Source organism: Schistocerca serialis, chromosome 2 (genome assembly GCF_023864345.2).
Source record: "Schistocerca serialis cubense isolate TAMUIC-IGC-003099 chromosome 2, iqSchSeri2.2, whole genome shotgun sequence".
NCBI classification, from domain to species: domain Eukaryota; kingdom Metazoa; phylum Arthropoda; class Insecta; order Orthoptera; family Acrididae; genus Schistocerca; species Schistocerca serialis.
In genome coordinates, this window is record NC_064639.1 from 817,744,355 (window position 1) to 817,766,898 (window position 22,544).

Consider the following 22,544-nt stretch of genomic DNA (forward strand, 5'->3'; position numbering starts at 1 on the left):
CTGCTAATGGTTTCAAATGGCCATCATCAAAATATCAGTACGCAGTTCTCATTTCCCAAGTACTGCTCTTGTTGGATCATCCTTGTCTGTGTGCAAATTCAGCTTGGCTATACAGGTTCAAGTAGACTATAAAAAAAAAATGAACTCTTTTCAACAGTGCTGTGTTGATTGTTACATTGTAGGCAACTTTAGTTCACAGAAACACAAAAAGGAGTAAAATCATGACAGAAGACAATAATAATGTGTGAATAATATCATAAAAAGAAAAATGGGTATAAATATCCTACATCACATTTTTGTTATAAAATGGTTTCAAACAAAATATGAATGTTAGAGCACTTGCCCACGAAAGGCAAAGGTCCAAAGTTTTAATCTGCCAGGAAGTTTCATATCAGCACACACTCTGATGCAGAGTGAAAATTTCATTTTGAAAATATGAATTGTTTTTCCACTCACTTATAATGTTGTAATGTAATTATTTTGATTCAGAAATACCAGTTTTTCATGACATATACTTAAAATCAGCGATCATTTAAATATTTAAGCGTCCATGATTTTTTGACCTTGCGAGTGGAGATATGTCTACCTAAAAAGTTTCTCACATTTTGTACAGACAAGTACTGCCCACTGTGATTGTACATTCCTTAAGTACAATGACCAACTAATGTACCATAAAATTTATAGAACATTTAGGATGGGGGTTTTGGAGAATATAATTTCTAAATAACCAAAAAATTTCATGTTCTTTCATCTTTATGTACAAATATGTTGACAGTTTAAGAATTTCATGAATTAATGTCATAACTATCAGTTAGTAGTCCTTCCACTTTATCATTTCTCAAGACAGTTAACTTCCTGTGACTCTTCATATTTTCAAAACATGATTCTGAAATTCGCAAAAAGTTACAAATTTTCTTAGTTTATTTTTCAAAAAAAAAAAATTAAGAAAAAGCTCAGAAGTGTGCATGTATTAATCATGTCTCATAGTATTGGGAACAAAGTATTTATTGAAAATAAATACAGATCTCTAACTCTTTCGGTTTCCTTATTACATTTCTCAATTTTCCCTTTTGTTACGATACTTTCACAAATGCTCTCATTTAGATAGGTTTTTAGCGTTTTAACAAATCATCAAAAGGTCAAAATATTGTAGTTTTGGAGAGGTATCATGTGGAACTTCAACATTCAACTTTGAAATAGTGATGTGAGATGAAATGATGCTACTATAAAAATTGTTGTTCCTGGCGCAATCGTCAAGTCCACCAAAAGCGACAGAAACAGCTATAGAAGGGGCAATGCACTACATTTTATGGCGCCACGAAATCTTTTAAAGTGCAGCGCACCACGTGCATACTGGATATACACAAAGGAAGAGAAGCTTTATCGACCTACAATGAAAATGTGCTGCGATTCTTAGGTGTCACCACAGAAAACTAACTGCTTCATAGCTCCCTTGTTAAACATATACCGCCAAGAGTAAAAAAGGGCCTTAAACCTACCAAAGATCCATTTCAACTAAAAGATGTAAGGGAATATTTCTTGCAAAAGGATACATACTAGAAACAGCTGGTGACCCACATATAAGGACAACAAAAAAGCTATACACAGGACTGAGGGGAGGAGTGTTATGCAACAAAACTGAAATAAAAAAACTTATATGGAAACAAATGTGGCAAAACTTGGACAAAGTTGCCTTAAAATACCAAAGGTAAAAGCCTGGTGTAAGGTAATAAACGACGTCATGGCCACAAATGTAAAACTTGGACTAAGCAATCTGAGAGCAACTGAACTGGCAAACGCCATAATTAGGACTCCAGTGACAATTTAGTGCATACAGTGGGCAAAGAAAGCAAGAATATGGCTAGCATGCAAAGAAATGATAATGCTCATCAACAGAACCACTCTGATAAATGTAAACTTAGAGATACTGACCACACCATACACAAACCCCTTACCCAAACAAAACAGGTTAAGCACTCTATGGATTTTTAGGTCAGATTGTGTATTCAATAACCGAATTAAAGCACAAAGACAACGTAGTTTACATGTCATACTTATCATACTTCTGGGAGGAGAATAAAAAAGCCATGGTTTGCAAAAGATACAGATCAGAATTCTTGACATTTCTACAAGTAGCCCTCGCGGCGGCCTTCAAGAAGCCCCAAATAACGCGACGATGCCGCCGCCTCTGCTCCTCAGAAATGGGAGTCCAGCTCAGAGAAAGCTGCAGCTCACAGTGCTGCCGCGGCTCCAGGCCATGGCCACGACCCGACTGCAGGGATTCCTCACCTGAAAAACGTCAAAAGTGCAGTGTTTCAGTGCCGTGTGACTTGCTTTGCGTTAGTGCCATCCAATGTCAACGTCAGCGCCAGTGAATAGTAAATAGCAGAGAAAGGAGAAATCGAAAGGAAAAATTGATATTCCCTATCTTCCAGAAAAGTGTGATATGCTCTGTCATATTTTAGCCAAAAAATTTAGTGCTTTATTAATTGTCACATGCTTAAATTAAAGAAAAATATAACTATGGTCAAATGCACCCATACAAAAAGATAAATTCTACTTTGAAATCTGACATCAAATCACTCTAAACATGAGGTGATTGATTGAAACTATCCCTCAATGTGTTTTGCCATATTATCTTTATTTAGGTACCATTATGTGTCATAATCTCTCTATCACAGTCTTAATATTGTTAAAATTGTAAGCCATGTTATAACCATAAAGGGTTTTTTATTTGCATTGCCCCACAATAAATGTTTGGGACACCTTTTCCACATAAAATGTGGACCTCCAAAGTATGAAGTCCTCCAAAAATAAAAATATACTGAAGATCCCACTGCAAACTAGCAACAGTGCAGACTGTCAACCTACTCTCATACATACGTATTCTATAAAAATTTGCATGCTAGTACCACAAAATTATTTGTTTGTTGACATTAACTGTGAAACAAAAACCACATACACAATGAGGTAAGAAGCCAACAAGCCTAACTCTAAAACTTCACAAAAAGACTGAAAGCATTCCAAAAACAGAATGCAAGGAAAATTATCGTAAAACCAAAAACAAAATGAACTCTAAAAACCGAAAAGATATTGAATGAAAATGTAAAAGAGAAAAGTTTAAAAGGCAAAACTGAAACGAAAAGTAATGTAAGATTTCTTAATAATTTTTGCTAATTGTATGTACATACCAAATCAAACAAAGTTTTCTGATCTTTAAAAAGCTGAAGGAAGTAGGTTTATGTCCTAATGCATGCTAATTTTCTTTTCATCATTGCATTTTGTAACCGATTCTGGGACTAACAATCACATTTGTATTCGATCTTGTGCAAAGCTAACATGCCTTATTTGGTGGTTTCCATTTGTGCAATTGTTTGTTGCTTAAAATATGCAGTTTTTTTGATACACTGCATTGCAATAAAGATCTCTCCAAAATGCTTCATTTTTATATGGTTTTTTGTGCTAAAGTACTGCGAAATGTATATATATATAAACGTGAAATATGTTGAGGTAGTGCACTTAGCCCAGAATTGCAGTTCGAGCTTAGCACTGAACAAATATGAGTTGTCACTTTTTGCTAGATTCTCATTGCAACTAAGGAGGAAATTTGAAAGCAGAACACGACTTACTGACAACCAACGTAACATGAAGAAAGACTAGCATTAACACTCTGTTTATTAACACTGGGAGACATTGATATTAGTGACTGTTTTGAATTTCGGTAGCTGCTATACTTGAGACAGTTTCTGGTGTTTTGTAGCGACTTATGTGAAGCACTTCAAGGATTTCATTAAAGTACATATAAGGGAAATAATGTCAATAAAAATGATTAATGAAGTGTTCAAAAATGGTTCAAATGGCTCTGAACACTATAGGACTTAACTTATGAGGTCATCAGTCCCCTAGAACTTAGAACTACTTAAACCTAACTAACCTAAGGACATCACACACATGCATGCCTGAGGCAGGATTCGAACCTCCGACCGTAGCGGTCGCTCGATTCCAGACTGTAGCGCTTAGAACCGCTCAGCCACCCTGGCCGACTAATGAAATGTGAAATATAAATGTGACTTGTCACACGATTACTTAATAAAATCGGTTATATTAGTTGTTAGAGGACAGATACCATAATCCTGGGTAAACTATTCTTATTTATCATAAAAAGTCTCTAACATGGCAGTGATACTTCAGGCACGAAATTTCAGATAGCAACGAGAATGATAAGATCTTCTGCATATTTTTAATTTTAATCAGCATAATAAATATACATTCCATTTGTTTACATTCACGGAAATGATTTGTGCTTTTCCTTTTTAATAGAATCTTGTCCTTATTTACTCCAACTCTGCCTAGTGCGAACATTTGTAATGAAATCTATCGTCCCCAGTCGGACCATATTGCTGCTAGTGAAATATTTAGCCGTTTTTCTGTGATTTCCGAGCGACCACTCACCTACAGGACAAGGAGGTATCAGTGCCACGCTCAGAGTACTTCAAATATACTGCTAGACACACACACGTTATTTTGATGTCACTTCAGAGGCTGCCCTCCAGAACAGAGCATTCTTTAAGCACATGTACAAGATCCTGCTACTTGTAAACTCTGTGAAACCCACGTGGGTGAAATTCAAATAGGGACTTCTAGTAACATGATCCATCCACATAAAGTGTGTGGGGAATGATTGTTTGAATGCCTCTGTTTGTCCCGTAATTATTCTAATCTTGTCCTCATGATCCCTATGTGAGTGATACATAGGGTGTTGTAGTATATTCCTAGAGTCGTCATTTACAGCTTATTCTTGAAACTTGGTTAGTAGACTTTCTTGGGTAGTTTACACCTATCTTCAAGAGATAGCCTGTTCAGTTTCTTTAGTAAACACTCTCCCAGGGGTTAAACTAACAAATGGCCATGTGTGCTGCCCTTCTTTGTTTATGTTCAATATCACCCATTAGTCTCATTTGGTATGGGTCCCACACACTTGAGCAGTATTCTAGAATGGTTCACACAGGTGATTTGTAGCCAGTCTCCTTTGTAGGCTGATTGCACTTCCCCTGTATTCTATCAATTAAATGAAGTAACAGTGCCTATGTGATCATTCCACTTCATACCTCTACAAAGTGTTACATCCAGGTATTTGTATGAGTTGTTTAACTCCACCTGTGACTCTCTGATACTGTAGTGATTGGATATTACTTTTTTTCCGTTTTGTGAAATGCACAGTTTTACATTGCAGAACATTTAAAGCAAGTTGCCAGTCTTTGCATCACTTTACAATCGTATCAAGATCTGACTCAATATTTATGCAGCTTCTTTCAGACAGTACTTCATTATAGATAACTGCATCATCTGTAGAAGGTCTGTGATTACTATTAATGTTGTCCATAAGGTCATTAATACACAGCATGAAAAGCAAGGTCCCCAACTCAATTCCCTGGGGCACACCCGAAGTTACTTCTACATCTGGCGATGACTTTCCATCCAAGACAATATGCTGCGTCCTCCCAAACAAAAAGTCCTTAGTCCAGTCGCAAATTTCACATGACACGACATATGATAGAACTTTTGACAATAAGCATAGGTGCGGTAATGAGTCAAATGCTTCTCTGAAATCAAACAATACAGCATCTACCTGACTGCCTCGATCTAAAGCTTTCAGTATGTCATGTGAAAAAGGTGCGAGATCGGTTCACAAGATCGATGTTTCTGGAGCCCATGCTGGTTGGCATGTAGAAGATCGTTATGTTCAAGATAGCTCATTAGGTTAGAGCTCAGAGTATCGTATAAGAGTCTATAGCACAGTATTTTTCTCGATCACTTCTACTAGCCTTCTTGTGTACAGATGTAACCTGCACTCTCTTCTATCTACTGGGCATGAATTTTAGTTCGAAGGATGTATGATAGATTAAAGATAAAAGAGGGTCTAATTTGGGCACCAATTCAGTATAGAATTTTTTCAGGCCCTGGAGCTTTGTTAAGTTTTAACGATTTCAGCTGCTTCTTTACACGACTGAAACGAATACTGATTTCAGTAATCTTTTCAGTGATCTGAGGATTAAATTGTGGCAACTCTCCTGGATTTTCCTTTGTAAAGGAATGTCTTAAAACAGAGTTAGACATTTCGATTTCTTACCATTAGATCCAATATATTTCCATCATGAGTGCGATCCAAGCTGTCTGTTCTAGATAGTTTTCAGAGACAGCATTCAGCAGTATTTCACAGGATGTCTTATCACACCCACCACTAAAAAAACTATAATTTTCTCAATTTATTGTTGGATGATTAAATTCTACATGATGATTACAGGATGACTGGGGAACATATGTACAAGTGAACTGAGGTTTCCTCTAAAGTTTTCGGTTACATCATGAGATGGATCTAGTGTATGATAACGATCTGATTACCATTTTATGACCGAGTGATGTGGCGCAGTGGTTAGCACACTGGACTCGCATTCGGGAGGACGACGGTTCAATCCCGCGTTCGGCATCCTGATTTAGGTTTTCCGTGATTTCCCTAAATCGCTCTAGGCAAATGCCAGGATGGTTCCTTTAAAAGGGCACGGCCGACTTCCTTCCCCGTCCTTCCTTAATCTGATGAGACCGATGACCACACTGTCTGGTCTTCTCCCCGAAACAACCCAACCCAACCAATCATTTTATATCCAGTCCTCGTAGTGAATCTCGCCCAAACAATTTCCCTTGTGGTTTCAACTTCCATCTCGATGGATTTGAATTTCTTGTCTACTGCGACAAATACACCACCTAAATTTCCCTTTAGTCTATCCTTTCCACAAACATTTCAATTTTCCCCAAAATCTTGCTCCTCTCAACTTCAGGATGAAACCAGCATTCTGTACTTGGTATTATGTGATTTTCACTGCTTTTCAGAAGCACTTCGAACGCAGGCACGTTGTTGCGAATGCTTTGGCAGTTAACCCCTATGATTTTAATACTGTTACCGGCGGGAGGCATTTATTTCGATCTTACTCTGATACTTCTGGGTTTCCTAAAGCTATCGTTTTCCGGACTGGGTGAAGATTCGCCTAATCTGAAAAACCCTTGTGTGCATCTCATACACAGCTACATAGGTAGCAACCCGAGATGTGTAGTGCACACCTGACTCATTTAGAGGGAACCTACAGTTCTCAACCCTATGACGCAAGTCCAGGAAGTAGCAGCCTAGCTTATCACAGAACCTTCGAGTCTCTGGTTCAGTCCTTCTACTTGAGTCAGAACCAAGAGGCTACTATCAGTTCTGGGGACAATGCTGCAAATTGTGAGTTTTGTTGAAATTCCGTGGACAAGACTGGTCTTTCCAGTCCTCTCTGCCAGTCGCTAAAATGATCCAAGTATGACCTTGGAGCCCAGATGACAAATATCATTTGTTCCAATGCATACCACAATCTGCAGTTGGTTGCACGCCGTTCCCTCAATGGCTATTGGAATAGCCTCTTAAATATGTTGAATTAGGCCTCCAGCCATACACGCTGGGTGTACCTCATGTCCTTTTTTATCCCATGCTGGTATTTCTCTAAGGGGTAACATCATTCACCATACATTTGAACTGCTGACAATTACCAGATCCCTACTCTTTTGCGTTTACCTATTCTTGACACCAGATAAAACAGGTTTCCCCAAAACAGGCGAAGTGAGTCCCACTGGCTCAGTTTCATTTTTGGTGAAAAACAGCACCTCCAACTTTTTGGTTAGGGACATCGATATAATACTCTGAGTCCTCCCTGGTCCCCATCCACCACATTTTGGTTGCCTAAATCTATCATCGAAACACCACCCGCAGTGAAGTGGATGAATTACGACAAATCCACAGGAGAGGATAGCACTTGAGATACCTTTGGTTCCAACACGACAGATACATGACCCTTGGGAGCTATTATAACATACCGATTCGCAGCAGCTGCCAATGATTTGATAGTAGTCAGGGCGATGGCCAGCAGCTTATGAACGTCAACTAATTTATCTTGTGTTCAAGAACAGCATTCACAGGGGCTGTATTTGGATGGCGCATTGTTTTGCAGGACAATGAACAAATAACTTTAAAGTAAGCCTCCTGATTATGTTTTAATCTGTTGAGCCAAAATATTTACTAATTCCCTATAAGAATTGAAGCAAACACACAAAATGAGATTTCAGTTAAGGCAACAGTAAAACGTGTGGTAAAAACTACTGGTCACCTAAAACTTTTAAAGTTTATTACAGTTATTGGTAAACTCGAAAAGAGAGTTAATTTATCATAAATTGAGATGCTATATACTCCTCTTTAACAGAAAACTAAACTGAAGCGCCAAAGAAACTAATATAGGCATGCATATTCAAATACAGGCAGTATACGGTGCTGCGGTCGCCAAAACGTATATAAGACAATAAGTGTCTGGCACAGTTGTTAGATCGGTTAATGCTGCTACAATAGCAGGTTATCGAGATTTAAGTAAGTTTGAAAGTGGTGTTATAGTCTGCGCTCGAGCAGTGGGACACAGCATCTCCGAGGTCGCGATGAAGTGGGGTTTTCCCGTACGATCACTTCACGAGTGTACCTGAATATCAGGAATCAGGCAAAACCAAAACATCTGAAGAGAATCGTTAAAAGTGATAGAAGTGCAACCCTCCCGCAAATTGCTGCAGATTTCAATGCAAGGCCATCACAAGTATCAGCGTGCAAACCATTCAAGGAAACATCATCGAGATGGGCTTTCGGAGCCGAATGCCCACTCCTGTACTCTTAATGACTGCACGACACAAAGCTTTACGCCTCGCCTGGGCCCATCAACATTGACATTGGACTGTTGATGACCAGCAACGTGTTGCCTGGTCGGACGAGTCTCGTTTGATATTGTATGGAGCGGATGGACGTGTACGGGTATGGAGACAACCTCATGAATCCATGGGCCCTTCATGTCAGCAGCGGACTGTTCAAGCTGGTAGAGGCTCTGTAATGGTGTGGGGTGTGTGCAGTTGGAGTGCTACGGGACCCCTGACACGTCTAGATACGACTCTGACACGTGACATGTACGAAGCATTCTGTCTGATCAGCTGCAGCTATTCATGTCCATTGTGCATTCCGACGGACTTGTGCAATTCCACCAGGACAATGCGACACCCCACACGTCCAGAATTGCTACAGAGTGGCTCCAGGAACATTCTTCTGAGTTTAAACACTTCCGCTGGCTACCAAACTCCCCAGACATGAACGTTATTGAGCATATCTGGGATGCCTTGCAACATGCTGTTCAGAATACATCTCTACTCTCCGTACTCCTACGGATTTATGGACATCCCTGTAGGATTCATGGTGTCAAGCCTCTCCAGCACTACTTCAGACATTAGTCGAGTCCGTGCCGCGTCATGTTATGGCACTTCTGCGTGCACGCGGGGGCCTTACGTGATATTAGGCAGCTGTACCAGTTTCTGTGGCTCTTCAGTGTATATGTAATGCAATATGTAAGCTGCAAAATCTGCTAGGGTAACTAAATCAGAAAACCCGTTTTACTACAAATTGATTATGCAGAGGCCAACAGTTACTCCAGAAAATTCTCAAAAACGCACTGTTATTTGTGTTGATTTACAACGAAATTCAGGGTATCTGTTCCATGGCACTAACTGTGAATCACAAACGCCGATTTACTACGGAATAAGTTATCCAAAACACTCGTACCAATAACTTACGAAAATAGAGTTTTGTAAGCGCCGAAAATTCTTAAAAATAACCTGTTTCTCATGTAATTGTACTACGAAATTAGAGAATGATTTGTTTCGAAAGAGGACAGACTTACTGTTCTAAAAATTTTTAAAAGAGCATAAATAAGTTTAAACATATGATTGACGACAACAGTACGAGTTTATCGCGGCACTCGCGAATGTTCCAAATTTCACAGTATGTCACCATAGAAACGGGTTGTGATACAGTCAGTGAAAGATTATGCAGAAGCTTCGCAAACCGTCCAACATGCGAGGGTAGAATTTCAAATCGGCACATGAATCTTGCACGTGTGGTCTTACTCAAAGGAAAATTCCGAAGTCAGCTTTTACATATAAATAAACATGCGAACTGCACGGGTTTTTGTACTTACTTGTTTTTGTGTCAACTTCTACACTGGTGTGCCGAAGAACACTGCCGCGTGAGTTTATCACGAAGAGGTGCAAGGCCAACAAAGCACATCTGCCTGTTGCAGCTAACAATTCGTGGTTAACAGAAATTTAGAGAAGCTGATTTCAGCATAATGTGCTTCTGCTTACGACTTCTCATAATTATTTCACTCTTTGAATTGCGCTGTAAATATGCCTCTCGTATGCTGATTGAGTTCCGCTCGATCTGCTCCTTAACATTGGATGGGATAAAAGATCTTATATTTGGTTTTGTTTCAGAAATTCGCTTCGTCACACGGTGTTCTGTGGACTTTTGTGTATTTGTTACTGCTTACGAATCTGTGTGTAAACTGTACGATTTAAATGTATGTTAAGTACAGTGTTTCTGTTGCACTTTATTTATTTTATTTTATTTTATTTTTTGGCAGATTTTCACAATACTGATATCGGTACTCTGCTTTATTACATCTCGTCAAGGAATATGTAACTCTGCTTTGAATGGTGTTGTTTCCAACCACTGAGTGCCATGCATTTCACGGTGGCTTGCATTGTATGACTGTAGATGTAGATGATAATGATTTGTAGTCTCAGTGACTAGAGCATTTTTTCCTTGCAAATACTAAAAATCGACAGTAGTTCTGCAAATGTTTCACACATTATTTACACATACGGTACTACAAACAGTACATTTTAGCATAAGTCAATGAAACTTTCGGTGGCCTCCTTAAAATGCTAGAGTACAACGATAACGTAGTATACGTGTAAAATACTTCCAATGTATTTAAAAGGAACAGTTCGAACATGGATGTGTAGGTAGTAAAAAAAACAGACATCAGTCCACAGGATACCATGCGACAAAACCGGCTTTTGTTTCATATAATACATGAAATGGACTCATTTAGCCCTGCCATTGTTACGGATGATAGCAAAAATTAAACTCAATATGAGCAACATATTTACAATGTAATCCAAAGAGCGCAATACACAGTGAAGGTCGTAACAAGGAACAAAATTTCCTCTTGATAACAGGCACACAGTCCAAACTGCAATATTGGATTTTACAAATAAATACGCTTTACCATCAGGCTACCAGACCTACCTGTGAAGTATAAATGAACAATGTTATAATCTAATACTTGTATTTTGCAAGAACACAAATTATCGTGCCATATTTTCCCGAGTTTGAAGTTCATTTAAGGCCACTTTGAGCGCTACTGTCGGTCTCTGTATATCGTAATACAGACCTTACACTTCTTATATTTTTGTTTTCTGTGGTGGAATTCACAGAATATAAATATCTATAGAATGAGCATTTGGAACAACCTCCTTGATGTGGAGGCACAGAATGAGAATTCCGCCTATTGGAAGTTGCGCAGCTGAATAAGTATTAAGGAGAAAAAAAAGGACATTTTACAAATAACTATATTTGCACATTCAAGAACAAAAAAATTTACAGCGAACACAACAGAATAATTAGCGCACACAAAGAGTGTTAGACAATCCCGAAGAGGTCTATTTTACACAGTGCACTTTGCGCTGTCACACACGAAATACATTGTTCACACAATTCCAACACCCCTCCTTGAACTTATATTTTGTGTGTTGCTTCCACAAGATAAACCAAATAGTCGCACAATCTTCTCAAACTTCTCCCTTTCCAAGGGTTTGGTCAGAAGGGCAGCTAACATGTCTTCTGTGCGCAGATAGTCCACGGCAATGTTCTGTCGCTCTATGTGGTCCCGAATGAAATGGTGCTGTATATCAATATGCTTTGTCCTAGCACTAGTAACATCATTTTTAGCTAGGTTTATGGTTCCCTTATTGTCACAGAAGATGGTTGTAGGTTCCACAATTAAATTGGGTTCTATTTCACTTATTAATGTTCGTAGCCATAATGCTTCCTGTGTGGTGTAAGATAGTGCCATATACTCGGCCTCTACGGTGCTCAATGCAACAGTTTTTTGCTTTTGACTGGACCACGATGTGAGGCCCCCCATTAATTTAAAAAAGCAGCCAGTGGTGGAGTATCTGTCTCCCAAATCACTCCCCCAGTCCGCATCGCTATATCCCTCTAGTTTTGCGTTACCATCTCTATGGTATTTTAACTCATAGTTTGAGGTTCGTCTTAGGTATCGGAATATCCTCTTTACAGCTTTCCAGTGCTTTTCCTTTGGGTCTCTGCAATATCTGCTCACTGCATTGGTGCAAAAGCAATGTCGGGTCGTGGCGTTTGAGACAAATATAACAGACTCCCTACTGCTTCTAAATAAGGAACATTCTTGTCACATTCCACATCAGTCTCATTTACACTTAACTTCACTCCTACTTCCATTGGAGTACTTATGGGTTTGCAATCACTCATGCCAAATTTCTTTAATATTTTTTCCGTGTATGATGATTGACTTATGCTCAATTCTTGTCTTTCTTCATCCTTAGTAATCTGCATACCTAAATAACGTTTGACTTCTCAAATCATGCACCTTAAACTTGGTTTGCAGCTGTTTCTTGAAAATTCTCATTTGGCCTTCACTTTCAGTCGGGATAAAGAAATCGTCCACCCATATCGCTATTATTATTATTTCTTCTTTTCTCCCTTTATAGTAAGTGCTGGGATCTGCCTTGGATTGCTTCATATTCATATTTATTAGAGTTTCATGTAGACATCGATTCCAGCAACGTCCACTTTGTTTAAGTCCATAAATACTTTTTCTCAAACGCCAAATCTTTTTATTTTCTGATCTGGTTTTTATGGCTTCCCTTGGTGGAATGACATATATCTCCTCCTCCAATTTCCCATTTAAATATGCCGTTTTAACATCCATATGATGAATTATTAAATTTCGTTTTACTGCCAAGGCTAAAAGATATCTCAATGATGCATACTTGACTACAGGTGAAAAAGTTTCTTCGTAATCTACCCCTTGTTTTTGTGAATATCCCTTTACCACAAGTCTTGCTTTGTATTTTGGTGATGAGCTTTCAGGGTTCTTCAAATTGAATACCCATCTTGCCTGCAGTGGTTTCTTATCTCCTGGCATATCTACCCATTCAAAGGTTTCGTTCTGATATAAAGATTCTAATCCTCTCTTCATCGCTTCCTTCCATTCTTAAGAGTTTGGGCCACTCATTGCTTCTTCTGCTGTTCTTGGCTCATCATTAAAAGACTGTGCTGTATACATCTCAAAATCCGGATATTCCTTCGGTTTTGGTACACGAGAAGAACGTCTTACATTGTTTTCTTTATTTTTTTTCATCCTCTAACTCATTGTCATCATAATTGTATCCATTTGTCCTTGGCTGTCGTCTTCCTCTTCTTCACTTTCTATTTCCTCACACAAGGTTTCACCTTCTCAACTAGGTGCAGTTGACTTAGTGGTTTTGCTCTCTTTTGAGTCCTTTCTATTTTCAAAGAATATTACATCTCTACTTGTGACAATCTTTTTAGTCAATGGATCCATTAATCGGTAGCCCTTTTAATTTTCACAATAGCCTACAAAAATATACTTTATAGCTTTCGGATCCCATTTTCCTCTTAGCTGTTTTGGAATATGTGCCATTGCATCACACCCAAAAACCCTTATATTGCTTAGATCAGGTTTATTTCCTATCCATATCTCATAAGGGGTTCTATTGTTTAATGCTTTTGTAGGTGATCTATTGTTCAAATATACAGCTGTTGACACTGCCTCTGCTCAAAAAACTTTGGATAATTCAGCGTCAGTCATCATGCTCCTTGCTTTCTCAACAATGGTCCTATTAGCCCTCTCAGCAACCCCATTTTGAGATGGGCTGTACCTTATGGTAGTTTGATGCCTGATTCCCTTTTCTGCCAGAAGTTTCTTCAAATTCTGGTTAATATATTCTCTCCCATTATCAGACCTGATGATCTTGATCTTCTTTCCCATCCACCTTTCAACCATATTGCAATATTCCTCAAAGATATCTCTCACTTGGTCTATAGAACTAAGAAAATAAACATGAGTATATCGTGAGTAATTATCAATAAACGTAAGAAAATAATTACTCCCACCTATGGATTCACACTCCATCGGGCCACATACATCTGTGTGGATTAACTGTAAGACTTCTGTGGATTTACTCTTACTAGTCTTGAAGGGTAACCTTGCTTGTTTTCCCTTTATACATGTCTCACAAGGATCCTTGGACACACTAAAATTCTGTATTCCCTTTACCATATCCTTTATTATAGACATACTCTTTCTATTTAGATGTCCAAGCCTCCGGTGCCATAAAAAACCTTCTGCTGAATATACAGAATCACTAACATTTTTATGTTTACTGTCAATGGTATCCAACATAAAAATGCCCCTTTCGTTACTTGCTGTAGCTATAACTTCACCACTTTCACTGATTACTCTTGCACCCTGCATGTCAAAAGTGACTGTATTTCCTTTCTTGACAATTTCCCCTACAGACAGCAGGTTAGTTGCCACATTTTTCACATAATGAACATTGTGTGCTGTAACCACATCTGATTCACCATTTACACTTACATGTAGATCTAGTTTCCCAGCCAGGTGACACTGGAGCTGGTTGCCATCAATAGTAGATATTCCCATATGAGTCTTATCTTTGATGTCATAAAGAAGTGATTTATCTTTAACAATATGCACAGATGCACCTGAGTCTAAAATCCATTCCATATCACGATTACTCATCCCACCAAAAGAATAAAAACGTGAGAGTGCCTTACCTTTGTTATTGGTCCTTCTCTCTGGGCTATCAGTAACATACCTCTTTTGCTGAGTGTCTGATCTTGGGCTTACTTTTTCTTTGCACTGGGACGCAATATGTCCCATCTTCTGACATTTATAGCACCTCACCAATTTCTTCTTTTTGTTTTTTTAGTAGAGAGCAGACGCACCTTCCTTCTCCAATGCACAACAGCTTGGAGCACTCTTTACGTCCTGCAGGATTTTCACCTTAACACTGTCGCCTGTGATTGGTATACCCGAGCTTTCAAGTCCCATAATCATAGGTGCATACCTTTCGGGAAGTCCTGCCAACAGCAATGTTCCTATCCATTCGTCAGCTATCTCGAATATGATGTTTCTCAGTCGGTTCGACGTGGTTATTATTTTGTTAACGTATTCGTCTACACTCTTACATTTGTCCAGACGAGTGGTAATTAACTCGCGTAATAATCCTATTTTTCTCGTAAGACCACCATCCTCGAATGCACTTCGTAAATTGTCCCAGACTTCTTTCGCTGTAGCAGCTTTTTCAACGTGAACGTAATTCACCGAATCAATCAGAAATATCAATTTTGATTTTGCTTTCCTATCCTTATTTGAATAATTCTGACCTGTGGATTTCATTGTCCCATCTACCACGTCCCATAGGTTGTCTAAACGTAAATACGCTTCTACTGCGAACTTCCAGGTTGCATAGTTTTCGAGACCTATAAGTCTATCTGTGGAATTTGTGCTGCACTCATTCTTAACGGTAACTTGCTTTTTATTGCCGTAAAGAACACCGAAAAATAATGCGGAAAAAAAATTGCGATCGTCTTGTAAGGATAACTCGCACTTCACGTAAATTGGAACTTTTCCAATACTTTCTCCCTACTATTTTATTGATATACTTATTCCAAATGCAGCCTGGGCCCATAACCTATTGGAATTAGCGCAGCTGAATAAGTATTAACGAGAGAAAAAAGGACATTTTACCAATAACTATATTTGCACATTCAAGAACAAAAAAAATTTACAGCGAACGCAACAGAATAATTAGCGCACACAAAGAGTGTTAGACAATGCCAAAGAGGTCTATTTTACACAGTGCACTTCGCGCCGTCACACACGAAATATATTGTTCACACAATTCCAACACCGCCCATAGCGTCTCCTGCGCTCAAGTCATGTGGCATTGGAACCACGCATTACAGTCCATGTAGCGCTCAAATCATTTTGAATGTGTCATTACACGTAGAACACCTTAAAAAATATCGCTAATCTTCGTATACGCATTTATAGACATCTTAACAATTTCATACCTGGAACTGAATTTCGTTTAAACACGTAAAGGTCAAGGATACTGTGCTTTTGTGTCATAGCTCAGATTCTACATTGCTTCCTTTTTTCTCGGTTACGTGAAAAAGAAGTGACAGACAACGATTTTATTTTGTTTTCTACTACAGTTATTCAAACTGTCGAATTTCTGTTTGCGTTAAGAAGACATTGTATAAGGCAGCAAAGTGTCAAGGGGGGGGGGGGGGGGGGGAATGAAAAAAAAACACACACACACACATTTGGAGACATGAACTGTTACAGTAAATAAGAAGTTTACTCCATCTGCTTGCCCACTATTATCTTCAGTTTTCATTTATTCTTTGGCTTCTTCAGACGAGTACACAATAATCTACATATGATCAGGAAAGTAAAACCATGAATTTGGGGCATTAATTAGCATGAAATGTATTAACTTAGTAATGGGTAGAGCAAATAAGTCTTTTTTAGGATAAACACAAGCAACAGGTAAGGTAAGTTGGGAAGGTAGGAGACGAGGTACTGGCAGAAGTAAAGCTGTGAGGACGGGGCGTGAGTCGTGCTTGGCTAGCTCAGTTGGTAGAGCACTTGCCCGCGAAAGGCAAAGGTCCCGAGTTCGAGTCTCGGTTTGGCACACAGTTTTAATCTGCCAGGAAGTTTCATATCAGCGCACACTCCGCTGTAGAGTGAAAATTTCATTCTAGAAACATCCCCCAGGCTTTGGCTAAGCCATGTCTCCGCAATATCCTTTCTTCCAGGAGTGCTAGTTCTGCAAGGTTCGCAGGAGAGCTTCTGTGAAGTTGGGAAGGTAGGAGACGAGGTACTGGCAGAAGTAAAGCTGTGAGGACAGGGCGTGAGTCGTGCTTGGGTAGCTCAGTTGGTAGAGCACTTGCCCGTGAAAGGCAAAGGTGCCGAGTTCGAGTCTCGGTCCGGCACACAGTTTTAATCTGCCAGGAAGTTTCACAACAGGTTACTTTGTATATAGAAGGCCCCCATTGGAAAAGAAAGTCAAGGAAGCCCACATACAGAAATCAACATAACACCAATAAACATGATAACTGAGTGTCAGAAGGAAATTAAGCCCATTTGAGCAAATAATGTTAGTAATTGTACAAACTTTACACTCGTTCATCAGATTTATACTCTATATGGTGGAACCTCCTGATGGCCGGCAGTTATTTCCGTAGCAGTAAGAAAATACTTGTTCACTGCAATATCTATCCTTTCTGAATGCCGGCCGAAGTGGCCGTGCGGTTAAAGGCGCTGCAGTCTGGAACTGCAAGACCGCTACGGTCGCAGTTTCGAATCCTGCCTCGGGCATGGATGTTTGTGATGTCCTTAGGTTAGTTAGGTTTAACTAGTTCTAAGTTCTAGGGGACTAATGACCTCAGAAGTTGAGTCCCATAGTGCTCAGAGCCATTTGACCCATTTGACCTTTCTGAATAATATCATCGGCTTGTACGACCTACTGGAGTCTGCAACACATTTAGCAACTTCCATCTTAACTGTAGTGGTAGTTCGTTAACTCACAGGCAGTAAGAATTGTAAGCGAATACTATCATTTCCACAGAAAGATACTCACTTACTGAAACGAACATACAGGGGATAGCAAAAAAAAAAAAAAAAAAAAAAAAAAAAAAAAAAAAAAAAAAAAATGTGAACAGTGATAGTAATGGGATGGTTGTGTTCGACGGTCAACAGTACAGCTACGGTACGTGTCGGGCTGAACTGTGCATATTCAGTACAGACTAGGTATCAGTGCAGGTTGCTTACGAGATCGACGTGCAATGAAAAACGTTACAGAGTTCCAAAGAGGACAGATTGTGTGGACCCAATTAGCTGGAGCATCAGTAACCAAGGCAGCAAACTTATTGAATGTTTCAAGAGCAGCTGTTTCAACAGTCATGACAGTCTACACAAAACATAGTAAGACATCATCGTGTAAATCTAATAGTGGGCGCAAATCAAAACTAAATGACAGATATCGTCGCACGCTAACACGAATTGGGTCGAAACAAGACAAAGCTGCAGTGGCTAAAGTGACTGCAGAGCTCAATAGCCATCTTCGAGACCCCATAAAGTGAATATTCATGGGCGAGCTGCTATACCAAAACAATTAGTGACGACAACCAACACAAAGTAGCGTTAAACAGGTTGTCAGGAGCATATATCCTGGACGATTGATCATTGGAAACACGTCATATGGTCTGACGAGTCAATGTTTTCGTTATTTCCAACATCGAGCCATGTTTGGATCTAGAGAACGCCGAAAGAAGCCTGCAGTCCTGTTTGCTTGATTCCAACAGTTAAGTGTGGAGGTGGAAGTGTGATGGTGTGAGTAATCATATGGTATTTTGCTGGTCCCATAAATACTCTCAAAGGCGGTGTTACAGGCAACGATTAAGTGAACATTTTTGGTGGTCAGTTGCACCCCACAATTCAAATGTTGTTCCCCAACAATGATGCCATATTTCAGGACGATAATGCACCCATTCACACAGCCAGGACAGTACAGTCGTGGTAGGAGGAGCATGCAACTGAACTGCAGCATCTTCCATGGCCAGCACGGTCTCCTGACGTCTGGCGGTTATGGTCACTGCGTACTGTCTGCAAAAACTACATTTATTTTTTTTCGCGTTGGCTAATGGGAATGACCTTAGGCCGGTATTACACTATCAAATTTCTTTGTCAAAGATTTGATCAAAGATGTGATCCAATATTCCGTCCAATATATTTGACAAAGATCTTTGACGTAGCGCTAGACGGGGTATTACACTGTCATCAAATTTTTCGTCAAAGTTCAAGATGGCTGACAACAACTTGTTATTAACCGCAGCAGTTCTACGTACTCCAATTGCATTGTGTCCACATGCGGAAAAGAAGTGGGGGAAAAAATGGAACCATACATACGAGGTTGACAGTCTTAAAAGTCCTGGGATTACAACTTGATAATAAATTCAGTTGGGAGGAGCACACCACAGAACTGCAGAAAGGCCTTAACAAATCTGTATTTGCAATTCGAGTGTTAGCAGACATAGGCAACATAAAAATGAAAAAGCTTGCATACTTTCATTCCATAATGTCATATGGTATAATATTTTGGGGTAAATCTTGAAGTCAAACAAAAGTTTTCAGAGTCCAAAAGCTTGTAATACGTATTATTTGTGGAGTAAATTCACGGACGTCCTGTAGAAACCTCTTCAAAGAACTGGGTATACTAACTACTGCCTCTCAGTATATTTACTCCTTAATGAAATTTGTTGTAAATAATATATCTCTTTTTCCAACAAACAACTCAGTTCATACATACAATACCAGGAACAAAAATGATCTACACAAGTACTTAAAAGCACTTACTTTAGCTCAAAAAGAGGTCCACTTCTCAGGAACACTCATCTTCAATAATCTGCCAGCAAACATAAAAAATTTAGTTACAAATAAAGATCAGTTTAAAAGGAGCCTGAAAGACTTACTAGTGGCCAACTCCTACCCCATTGACGAAATTTTTAATAGAAACAAATGATGTATTGTATTTATTCATACTCTTAGTATTGTTATTTCAGCTTTAAAAAATTGACATGTTCCACATCCACGAGGATCTCCTCAGCATGGATCTATGGAACGAAAAACTAATCTAATCTGGGTGAAGCCATGGGTTTTACGACGACACGATAAAAGCATTCAACAAAACTTCTTACGTGAGCTTACAGTGGAAGACGTCAGGTGGTACATCAGTTACTTAAGAATGGATGAGCATACATTCCTGTATGTGCTCAGTGAAGTGTATCCTCATATCACAAAGCACAATATTCACTTAAGAACTGCTACATCTTCAGAAGACAGGCTCACTGTAACACCACAGTCTAACATAACAGTCGCGACACTCACTGCTGTAAAAGTTGTTGCCGTTTGACAGATGGAGCGACACTAGCGCTCCAAGCGGCAGGTAAGGTGAACGTCAGACGCGTTGTAAGCATAATGTTTGTTTACATCCATTACCTACGTAGTTTCCGAATTATTCGAGTTATTTTCTTGCCTTCAAGAGTTTGTTTAGTATCGGAACGCATATATGTTTCTATTAATGATTCTAAAATAAGCGCAAGTATGGACAAAAACCATGAATAGAGTGGCAAGCTACAACACATTCGTGAAGAAACACTTGTGACATTGGACAGAATTGCTGCTTACCACGTTGATATCAAAAGAATATAAACACACAGATTCACATGTAAGAAGCACAGACATGTACCTCTACATGCAAAAGCGATCGACAGCTCGTTTATCGTTCTGTAGGCCTACTGTGTGTGTCACTGTTGTCGCCTGTTGCCACAAGTACGACCTTCATCTTTATATGCCAAATAGTGGCAGAAATATGCTGAAAACATTATAATGAGCTGATTACATTACATTTCACGAAAAACCAAATATTTGAGTAATTTTCAAACAATCTGTCTGTTGGCACTTTCCTTGCCCCGTAATAGTTTCGCTCGATCTGCACATTCTGACACTTCACACGCTTTTGTAAGACATGACCAGCTGCACTTAATCTAACCACTTTATCGTCAAAGCACATCTGTGGTGACGATTCGCACGAATCTGGCACTGATACATGGAGAGCTGAACTGGCTGCTTCTGTGTCATACGACTGTTTTACAGCTTTAGATTGACTGTCGAATCTTTGTGGCAGTTTCCTCTTCATCGTCAGTTGAGGTGGCTTATTTAGGATGTCAAACAGTGTGGGTACTGCATTCCACACGAGTTTGTTATTGTCTGCGTTTATGAACTGGTTTTCTTCGAAATGTAGCGGACAAAACCTAACATTATTATGCGGGTAAACTGGGTCTTTCTTCATAAGGTCTTCTCGTCTGCTATTAACAAGCCATTTTCTGCTCCTAAAACGATACATTCATCATTTATACACATACAGTTTGCAAGTGAATCCTGACGATACAGTTTAGTAACATGATGGTATATACGTCTCAGGATCCTTAGGAAACCTAAAAAGAGACAGCTGTGGTGTCTTCCTCCTGTTGTTGCTGCAATTTATTGCGCTACAAACGCTCCCGATGGTATAAACCATTGTATAAATCAAAATACTCAATCACTATTCGCTTTCACGATCGCGCCGAACTCACAGTTCAACCTACCAGCCGCTTGGGGCGCTGCTGGCGCTGTAGGCAACAAAATCGAGGCGAAGTGTCGTGACTGTTATGTTAGACTGTGGTAACACTCCGATTCCTTGCTACAGGAGAGGGTTACGTTATGTTATGTTAGGTTAGGTTAGGTTAAGTCAGGTCTCGTCTCCAATCTTCTTATTTTATTTTTGTATTCAGGGTGCCTCACGTTGTAAAGCACCTCGTCGGCTTCATACATCTCTATTAATTTTGTAGTTGTCAGCACACACCAATTGTATTTACCGGCAATGTTTATAAAAACACTACAGACGACAGAACGCTGCAGCGATGCTAGCGCTCCATGTGGTAACATGTCACATTGAAGTGAACAGAAGACAAGCAATTTCTTTGATCAAATCTACAGCGAGGCCCTAGATTTGGTCAAATATTGGACGACATTTGACAAAGTTCCTATTACACCATCAAATATCTTTGACAAAGATTTTGGACAAAGATATTTGACAAAGAAATTTGATAGTGTAATACCAGCCTATAGAATACCTTCTGGAATTATTCTAGATGATTTGACCTTCTCCTTTGTCATTTATCCATGGCTGGACATCAAATCATTTAATGACGTGAAAGCATAGTGCGCACTTTGGTAAACAGATGGCACCACGAGCTATTGGCTGTTATTAAAATAAACAGTGGTGTTACCTGTAGCAAGTGCGAAACAAAACATCGGTCTAAAACCCCCCAACATGTTCCAAAACTTTACATTTTAGGCGATGGCCACAGCCGCGTTATTGTCTCATGCATAAATAAAATTTAAAATGTGAAATAGATGAGCTTTGTAAAGCCTTGGGCGCCCCTCTCAGAAATAAGAAAATTCGTTTTTTCGGAAGAAATAAAACAGCTGTCTTCAAAAGATTTTGTAGTCTTCTTTGACGGGTCTAATGACATTTACCAAAATGATACATCTAAAGCCTGCGGCGAATTAAAGAAGTGTTTATCTGAAATAAGTCATACAAATGTTATCCTCGTAAATATACCACAAAGGCACAACTTGATGCCCTTGTCACCTGTAAACAAGGAAATTGGTGCTGGCAAAGAACTTTTTTCCAGTATAAGCAAGCATTATAGAAATGTTTTTATTGTTAATATTAATACCAATGGAGGCAAATTCCACACTACTCATGGACTGCACTTAAATGGCCTTGGAAAGCAACTTGTTACATTAAAGCTAATGGAAATTATCAGGATACTGCAACACCTACCAAAAACATCATCAGGGGTACCTGCATCATCCACACAGAAGGTA